The sequence below is a fragment of the Zosterops lateralis genome (assembly GCF_965231275.1).
Source record: "Zosterops lateralis genome assembly, chromosome: 8".
NCBI classification, from domain to species: Eukaryota; Metazoa; Chordata; class Aves; order Passeriformes; family Zosteropidae; genus Zosterops; species Zosterops lateralis.
Genome location: NC_139768.1, coordinates 10,632,416 through 10,641,942, shown reverse-complemented (window position 1 = coordinate 10,641,942; position 9,527 = coordinate 10,632,416).

The window sequence follows — 9,527 nt, the reverse complement described above, 5'->3', positions numbered from 1 at the left end:
AAAGGAGGAACTGGTAAAAGAATGCAGCCCTTACCTTGCAGTGAGGCCCACCACAAGAGGGAAGTGCAACAGGCTCCTTGGCAGCTCTGTGTCAGATGGGGCACCTTTTGCTGTCACCCCTCACTCAGAGGGGTCACAAGTTGTGACGTGGGTGCAGACCCACACAGAGGACAAGCAGGCAGCAGCAGGTGAAGACATGGAAAGCTTCTTTATTTTTTCTGGCTCATATTAACTTATAGACACTTTTTACAGAAGGCCAGGATTGGCCAAAGAAGGTTACAGCTTCATGACTACATTAGTCACTCTGACCATCAGTCAAGTTCTCCTCTCAGAGAAGAACTATGCAAAACACATAGGTAATTTCTAAAAATACATATAGTTTAAATCAAGCTCCGTGAGAATCATGCTGTTAAGACTCAAACACTTGAAAACAAGAAAATGCAAGGTGATATTTTGCTGCTGTGCCATTGCAAGGCTGCAGAGTAGTGGCTCAGGTCTGACAAACCAGCAAATTCCTTCTGCAAGGCTGCACAATAGGATGTCAGTTCAGACACAGGGTCTCTATGATCACTGCCTTCAAGAATTGCCTGGCTGTAAGCAGGGAAATGTGAATGGCAGGCTTCACATGGATGTCTACAAAGGCTTATTCAGTAACAAGAGTTGCTAAGCTGCCTGAAAAGCAGACAGCAGTCATAAGGTGAAAATTAAATCATTGTTTTGTATCTCAGTACAGTAGTCACAATACAGATGCCTCTAACCTGATGGAAGCGGAAACCTACCTTGTCAAAGTCTGGGACCTATATGTATTCAGAAGGTAACCTGCAAGGTGTGCCCCCTTCATCCAAATATGTAGGAACAAACTAGTACCAGAACCTGCGCTTGGAACATTGACAGAGTTACAAAAAAAAAAAAAAAAAAAAAAAAAAGGTCAAAATCAGGCACATAGCTTGTACTTTATTTGGCACAAGTGGAAGAATAGCTCAGAGAGGGAATCCATCTTAAAAGACATCTGAAATGCACAGATGACAAGTGTATGACTAAACCCTTAGTGAGACAGGCCAGGCTCTGGTGGTATTTTTATTTCTATTTAATGTCTTATCCTTTTTTGTTTCCACTAAACTTTTATTTTCTATTTTTACTTCTCTTTTTTTTTTTTTTCTCAAATGAGATGAGAATAAAGATGAAAAATTCAGACAGCCTTTGCCCAATGCAAGCACTCCTGCCAGCAATATTCAGAGCTCTCCCCTTCCACAGGCTTGTTTTGTCCATATAGATCTTAAATAGGAAACTGTACCTTACAGCCTTTTAGCCTCTGTCTGAGCTCCAGAGAAAATTACTTGCTTTGTGATTCTCAGCAGTAACATGGGCAGCCTTAACTCTGAGCCCCTTTTGTGTCAGCACCATCCTCCCTGCGCGTCAGCAGGTGGCAGCACAGCAGAAGGGCTTGGGAGGGCTACTCTTAAAAAATCTCACATACCTGCAAGTACACCGTTCATTTTCATCTTAGAGTTGTACCTTCCATTTCGTTTCCTGAGACTGTCTTAAAAAGCGAGACAGTGGAGAGTCACAGCACAAAACATATAACCACTCACCTGCCTGTGTATGTGCTTTCAGCTATTTGAGCGTTTATAGGATTACATTTTCACATTCCTGCCAGCCTCTGGAATGGACAGGTTTTATCTGGGCACCCAGCTGAGAAGCCACTTAGAAAACAGAGGTGTACTTTGACCTTCTCACTTTAGGGACACAGCTTATAAAGGTGGCAGCATGTAGCAGAGCAGATAAAAGATTGTGGATGAAAATGGAACTCTGGGGGAAGAAAATTACTTTTAAATTGTGTCAGCATTGGCAAAAGAAAAAAAAAAAGGGATATTTAGCTTAAAAATGGGGTTTGATACTTTCAAAATTAAACTAGTTGATGCTTGGCTTTGGAAAGGAATTTTTTCATTTAAACCTTGAACAAAAAATTAGTAAGACTAGATGAAGGAAAACAAACTGAGACAAATTATATTGGTGGGGAGTCCAGATGGGTGATTTTTAGAGGGTTATTTGGTTGTCTATAACCAAAACAAAAATCCCATTCATAAAATTTAACGAGTAGTTCAGTTCTCTCTGAAAATCCAGTCATACAGAACTTTTCAGTACCTTATTTTTTTCAAGTTGAAATTCCCTGCAGGAACACAAGCTTGGGAATCTTGTTAAGGATTTAGAACTATGGGATTTTTTTTTTTTTTTTTTTTTTTTTTTTTTTTTTTGTTCCTACAGATTTCTGAATGTTCAAATGAAGTATCTCTTTGTAGACTCATTATACTGCAGCCATATGAGTGGACAACCTCCACACCAGGGCATATCTGAGAGGACATTTGTATAAACAAACAGTTGGATAACCAAATAAGTCTGCTCCACATATGAATATTGGGGTAGGCAAAGGGAATAAGCATTTGTTGTCTTTCAGGAAACTGATGTCCTTGCAAACAAGATGCTGATTACAAAGCTAAGACAACCTTTAACAGGATAATATCTGTTCTAAAATTGATGATGCTTTAAAATACTGATTCCTAATTTTTTCCACCTATAGAGAAGTTCAAAATATTTTTAAAAATAATATCACTTTTTTTTCCCATAATATTTTGATCCAAAAACATTCATGGGAACATATTTTCAGATAACACATTTATATAATAAGTAATAATTTTTATATTAAACACATTTGATCGGGATTTTTTCTTCCATACATCTTGAAAAGCTTATCAGAGGGGTCAGTTTTACAGACTCCATTTCACAGGCTGGAAACAGTGACATGAAGAATTGAAATTACATACCCAGCCAGTGGCAGAGCCACAAATAGTACCTGGGCCTCCAAAACCCAAGTCTGGAAGTCATTGACAACTCTATTTTAATTTCATTATTTTCTTCTTCTCAGCTTCAAATGATTTGAAACAGAAGAAAAATGGGTCAGTGTTAAAATAATAGCACATTTGAAATTTTTAGCTCCCTCCATTTTTCACCTAGCCTCCAGTTTTCACCCTAGTTTCATTTTGAATCAGATCTGCCTAAATGACTACATTTTTCCCTGAGGCAGCAGGAGGAGATACATTCCTGAGGATGCCAGTTTCAGCCCCTGGTGCCTAAAATATGCATGTACTGCTCTGTGAGTCTGCCACTAAAAGAAAAAAAGTTACATTCATTCTTCAGAGATAGCATTCAAGTTTTAAATAATGCATTTCTTTATCTCCTCTCCCAGCCAAGGACTTCATTTCTTCCAGGCCCATGGATGACAGACAGGATTAGCAATTGCCCAGGTTACTGTTTTATACAGCTGAACCATGAGGTCCTGCAGCTCCTTTCCAAAGGATATATTGCTGTCACTGTTCTCAGAGGTGCAGGGAAAGTTTCATCATCAGAAACAGATGAACAGGTGAGAAATCAATAATGTCTCCAGGCTTCCACATCCTACCTGTCTCAGTAATACCAAAGAAGCTAAATCTGGCAAATTTTGTGAGGTGATTGGAGCAGACTGCATAACTGTGCAGGTAATACAATTAGAATCAGAGATGTCAGCACAACAGCACAGTTAACTGGGACTTGGTCATGTTAAGAAACTTCATTTTGAAGTTTGAGATGCTTTGCTTACACTATGCAAAATCCAGACAATGTGAACTACTCCAATAAATTCTGATCCAGCAGGTCAGTTAAGCATCTATTTTGATGTGAATCTTGTGAGTACTGTCTCATGATTTAAATTTAACCTTCAAATGCTTTTCTGTATTTGAATCAGGAAATTAAGTTCAGAAAGATCAGAACACATTTTACAGAGAATTTCTGTGAGAAGAATCACCCATTTAAAAGAGGCAATGATGAAGGGAAGATCTTCAACTGTGATTTCCTTGATTTGACAGCAGTAGCAGCCCTCTCAGATCTGTGGTGATCTGAAGGTGATAGTGAGGCAAGGGCTAGAGAGAAAAGTACCATTTTGTTAGATCAAAAGATGTAGCAGCAGAAAAGAGGCTTTTAGACAGGCTCACAAAAGTGTTGACAGAAGGGACCTCTGGAGGTTACTTAGTTCAGCCTTCTGTTTGGAACAGAAGTAGCAGCAAAACCAGACTAATCTAATAATTCTAAAAATCTCTGAAGGCTGACATTTCCCCTGCTCTGCAGGTATCTGTCCCAGTGCTGCATCACCATCCTCCTGGTCAAAAAGCTTTTCTGGACTCCAGTCTGAGTTCCTAAGGTCCAAACTTGGGGCCATTGCTTCTTGTGTTTTAGCATCTGTACTACCAGGTGTTTGATTTTATACTCAGAAAATGTCCTTTAACTACTTGTGGGTTGATATTAGATTATTCCATTAGCCTTTTTGACAGATTAAGCAAGTCTATCTCCCTCAACTTTTCCTTTTTGGAGAGGTGCCCTAGTCCTCAATAGTCTGAGTAGTTCTTATTCAGATGTGAAATATATTTCAATCAAATATAATTTGGGAAAAAACTATTTCTGTGCACCTCGATTGTGTTAACTCTGTTTTATCTCGCTGTGAGACACAAGTTGCAGTGTCACTGTCATCCTATTTCAGATTGGAAAATATCCACTAGATCTTGTACGGAGCAGAACCAAATAACACAAAGTCTCTGATCTGCCCTGACATGTCCCCAGTAGATATTGCAATGGTTGAGAGAGTTCCCTCTGCCTCCTCGATAAAGCCATCATCTAGACACAAAATTAGGATGGGCACTGGTTGTCCATACAACTAGCATCCATTTTATATTTATCACCTTATCCTGTAAAAAGGAAATGCAATACTTGGAGCCATGTTGTCTCAGCATCCTTATGTTCACCTTCATTACCAAAGGAAACTTTGCTTGCAGACATGTTTAGGAATATGGCAACAGTAGGAGCTTCTAGTACTAAAGGGGACATATAATTTCTGATCCTGGTATACACCACAAAGACAAAACAGAAAAAAAAAATTAAAAGCTAGGAATATAATTTGTCTCCCTCTTTATGAAATCTAGAATATCTGGATTTATAAGACACTTACTGTTCTTAAGACAGTTCTTCAAATACCTATTCATGATCTAAGTGTTGCTTTCCTGTAATATATGAAGGTTCATTGCAAAACACATTTGAGATCTTTATCAGATGATTCAGAATTTTCTATCCTTTTTTTTACCACCTGTTCAATTACACTACCTAATAGCTTCTCAAAAGATGAAAATTTCTGTAAGAGGGTTTGCTTCTCATTAGAATAGTGCACCAGAGACTACTGTTTATGACAAAATCAGAAAGGGAACATCAATATTTCTGATGTTTGTCAAGTATAAACAAAAACTTTTTTGTTTATACTTTTTTGATGCTTTTTTAATCTACTCTGGAAAATAACATACAATTCTCAAGGTGTTTTTGCAGGCCACTTATGCAAAATATCTATTTTTCTTACAGGGGACTCTTTTGAATAAATTTGGATTACTACTATTTCCAATAGTAGTAGGTGAGGTCTTAAAGGGGTATGGGTACACTTGGTATATGTTCACCACTACAGAGGAGAAAAAGAATTAAAGTGTGCCAGGAATATCTCTGCAGGGTTGTTTCTTATCCCACTGAAGTCCAAGGCAGCTGTGTTATAGGCAAGCTGTGTCTCAAGGCACAGCTGCTCTCTAGAGAGTCACTCTTACATCCTGAAATCAAAGATTAATTACTCCTGACCTATTTGTGAAATGTGACTAGATGGGAAGGAACATCGACTGTAAAAGAATAATAAAGACACAGAAATTCCCTAGTTTCATTCTGAAAAACATTAAAAATTATTCTTGCTTAGTCTCTCCCTTAGCCCTCATTCCTGAATGTAATTCCGTAAGATCATAGTTCTGTCCTTTCCTAGTAGTCATGATGCGTTTGGCACATTCACTGCCTCCTGCAGTAAGCATTACCCCTGGAACCCAAGATGTCATTAGGCTTATGCATTTCCTTACTTAACAGCCAAACCTAAAGGAATTGTTCCATTCTTTGTGCCTTGGCAGTAGATAATCTTGGAACTAAAGCTTTTCTTGAATTACCCTTTTTTCCTCAAAGATACCTTTGAGCTTCCTGTTGTTTCCAGAGCTGCTCTAGAACATCTACACAGCTTTCTCCATTCTACATTATCAGTTTACATGGCACTAAAGAGGCCATCTCTGAAGAAGAACAGGAAAATTCTCTCCGCATGGTTTGAGGATTTCTTGCTTTAATCCCTAAGACTACCAGTAAAATCCCTGGTTACTGGCAGCTGAAAGACCAGTAGCCTTTTTCACCAGCTGGTATCATCAGCATCAAGAGGTTTCAAGTGGTGATCATTTAGCCTGGAAGCAAGGGCTATGTCAAATTGAAATTCCTTCTGGTCATCAGACACTTGAAAAGTTGTTAATTTATGCACAAAGTACTTCACCAGAATTCCACAGTTCCTGAATACATAACCATTCAAACTTGCCTTGGAGAAGAAATGTTGCTGCACTTATTGATCTCAAAATGCACACCATGGTCTTTCCTTGTTTCTCTGGACCCTCTTCCATGAACTCCACTTTATAACATACTAGAACAGATTGTAATTTCAGTTACAGTCTAAATAAACTGGATCTGAAATTCAGTGGGGCCAAAGTCCAGGGTGATTTGATCTTGGGCTTTGATCCAGGTGCATCACAGTGATGAGCAAAGAAAATGTTATCAGTCAGCTAGTTACAACAAGTCCTTGGCCAGCAGATGGAACCAGAAGATGAGGAGGAGGAAAAAAAAGGATATATGGTGTGATAATTGGTAGGTGACAGCATGCTGTGCGTGCAGCCTGGGGAAACAGAGATCCATTCAATCCGCCTCATAATAGCTTCAGCAACTTCACTGGCCCACGCACTCTTCCGTCTGAAGCACCCGCCGTGTTTCATAGCCTCCAGTCATCAGCCTTGGCGCCAACACATGAATCATATCTCCTGTGAGTGTCCCCGCTGCAGTAACTTATTATCATCCTCTGCAGTTAGATTGCACTTGCCAATGCCAGCCCTCAAAACACCGCATTAATATGGACACGACCTGGGATTTAATATCTTGCTTGTAGCCACGGAAAATCAGCTGTCATTAAGACAAGAGAGCGCATCTCCTCACTCTCTTTCAGCTTTTTAATTCCTAGGTCACATCACCTGCCTTCATGTTGTGTGCTTAACCATCAATGGGGAACACTTGTGATAGACAGAAGAGTTTTTCCACATTCCAAAAAGGCAGCAGATAATTAATGACCACATTTATTTTTTAGATTCACGTAAGAGTCACATAGTAGCACTTCTCCAGTATGTATTTAGCCAACTGATTTCTATTTTCTAGCCTACTAGATGCTTAATGCTCGACAATAGATTTCCATTCTGGATTTGACCAAGCAGAGGGATATAAACATGAGAGCAGTGGTTTGCAACAACTGGTACACATTGTCACTTTGGTATCCCAAGCCATCAAGGATACCCCTCTCAACTCAGATCAGTCATAAAAGTCATCAGTCATCAGTCATTGCCTACAGCCCAGCAGCTTCTAAGCCTGCTAAATGGGACAACCTTAGAGCCCAGTTCTGGAATAGAATAGCCAGCAAACCCCCTTTTCTCCCTAAGGGAAAGAGAGGGGAGAGCAGAGCAGGGCAGGCCATAGTCCCTGTAGTACTTGAATGAAGTAAAGAGGACAGATTTAGAAATGACTAGGTTCAATCAGAACTCAAGCAGATCAAACCCATTTATGATGATAAAGAAGCAGGTCTAGGGCCAAGCTAGAAAAACACTCCACAGCTAGAAAAGTGAGAATTATGTAGAATAAAGATTAGCAATACTAGATACAATCTTCCAATTACTAGGTAAATCCATAACATTGAAGGAGATGCAAGATCTAACTGAAGAAAAAGTCTATATATTATAATCCAAATTTATACATCGCTATTAACACACAGAAGACTAATGTTCCTAGTAAATAGTTTAAAATAGATATGAAGCCCAAGCTTGGGCTTAAATAGAGATCCTAGACCTATGGGCAGAGGGTGTGGATGGTGACTACATCAGGTGTATTAGGGCTATTAAGGCTATTAATGCACTTCGGGATCACAACACAGTTTTCTCCCGTCTTTGCAGTGTGCTTACATGGGAGAATATCTCTGCTGCTGGGAGGGAAAGGAGCTGTTAAACTCACACAAGAGAATTAAGGAAAATACACGCTGTTGAGATAACTTGTCCCAATTATCTTGCTCAGTTTAAGCAGTTCAGTATAGAAGTTTTAGGAATTTAACATTCCCATAGCATCTGGTTCCTTCTAGAAACTTGTGCTACCTTCCTACTGCATCTACTCTTAGTGTTTCTTTGAGGAACTATTTATCTAAGTTTTTAGATCAAAGCATTGCAGCTAGTGTGGAACCACTTGCTGCAGGTGATTGTTTCGTTGTGTTGTGTTTTGTTTTTGTCTTGGATGGCTTGTTTCAATTTGGTTTGTTTTTATTTCCTTGGCAAGCAGTTTACTTCCCCCAAATAGTGTCTGAGAGTTTCAGACCCAAACTTCAGATGAATACTTAAATGGGGGGAACTCCCCACACTTTCCTAGTCTTTAAAAATCGTTTAAGTTATGCTTATTCTTTGAAAATTGCTTTAAGAAGGGCTGAAAATGTTCAAGTCAAAGCAAAACAGGGTCAGATCGAATGTTTCTATTTGCACTGAGTATTTTTTTTAACAAGAAAAACTTAGAAGTTAGCATTTAGTGTTGAACTTGGCTTGAATGTTTTCCTTTTACTCATAGACATTATAATTATTTATATAGGTCACATTATATAATTTTTTCCCCAAGGGGAAATGAAGTTTTCATGGGAAGTGACTTAGCAGGATGAAGTGTTCTGTGCTTCCCATGAGGTCAAAAGTTCAGTCAACTTTATCCCTTGTCATGTTTACTGTACACACCTTTTGACTTCCTGCTCAAACTGCAAAATGATGTGTATAAACAGCACGAAAACAGACAGGAATTGCTAAAAATATGGAAGGAAGAAGAGTTCTATTAAACGGTTGGTTTGAATGACTTTTTGACCTGGGGTCTCAGGTTGGACAGAAAGGCAGGAATGTAACACCCCTCTGCTGATGCTCCTTCTGCTTACCCACAGTATCAGGATGATTGCTAAATTTGCTGGCCAAGGGATCACCAGTTACCTATTCTTCATTTTGCTGAAACCCAGCTAAAACAGATGATTAGTGGGGAGATAACTACAGGAGGCTGTGTGTTCAGAACTGAGACAGTAGTTGAGATCCCACTTCTATCCTTGCTTACAGGTGTGTAAGTTTGAGCTCATGCCACCTTGACCTCAAAGATTTACCATCTCTTATAAGGTCCAAGCCATCTCAGCCATTGCTGCAGTTTGCACATTGAGAAGTACCATCTCTGTAAAGAGCCAGAGAAACTCTTCCAGTATGGGAGATATAAGTTGATAGCCAGCATTCAATATGATAGATCTTGGAAAAGGAGAAAGCTGCCAATCTCAGATGCCTTTTGTCAGTACA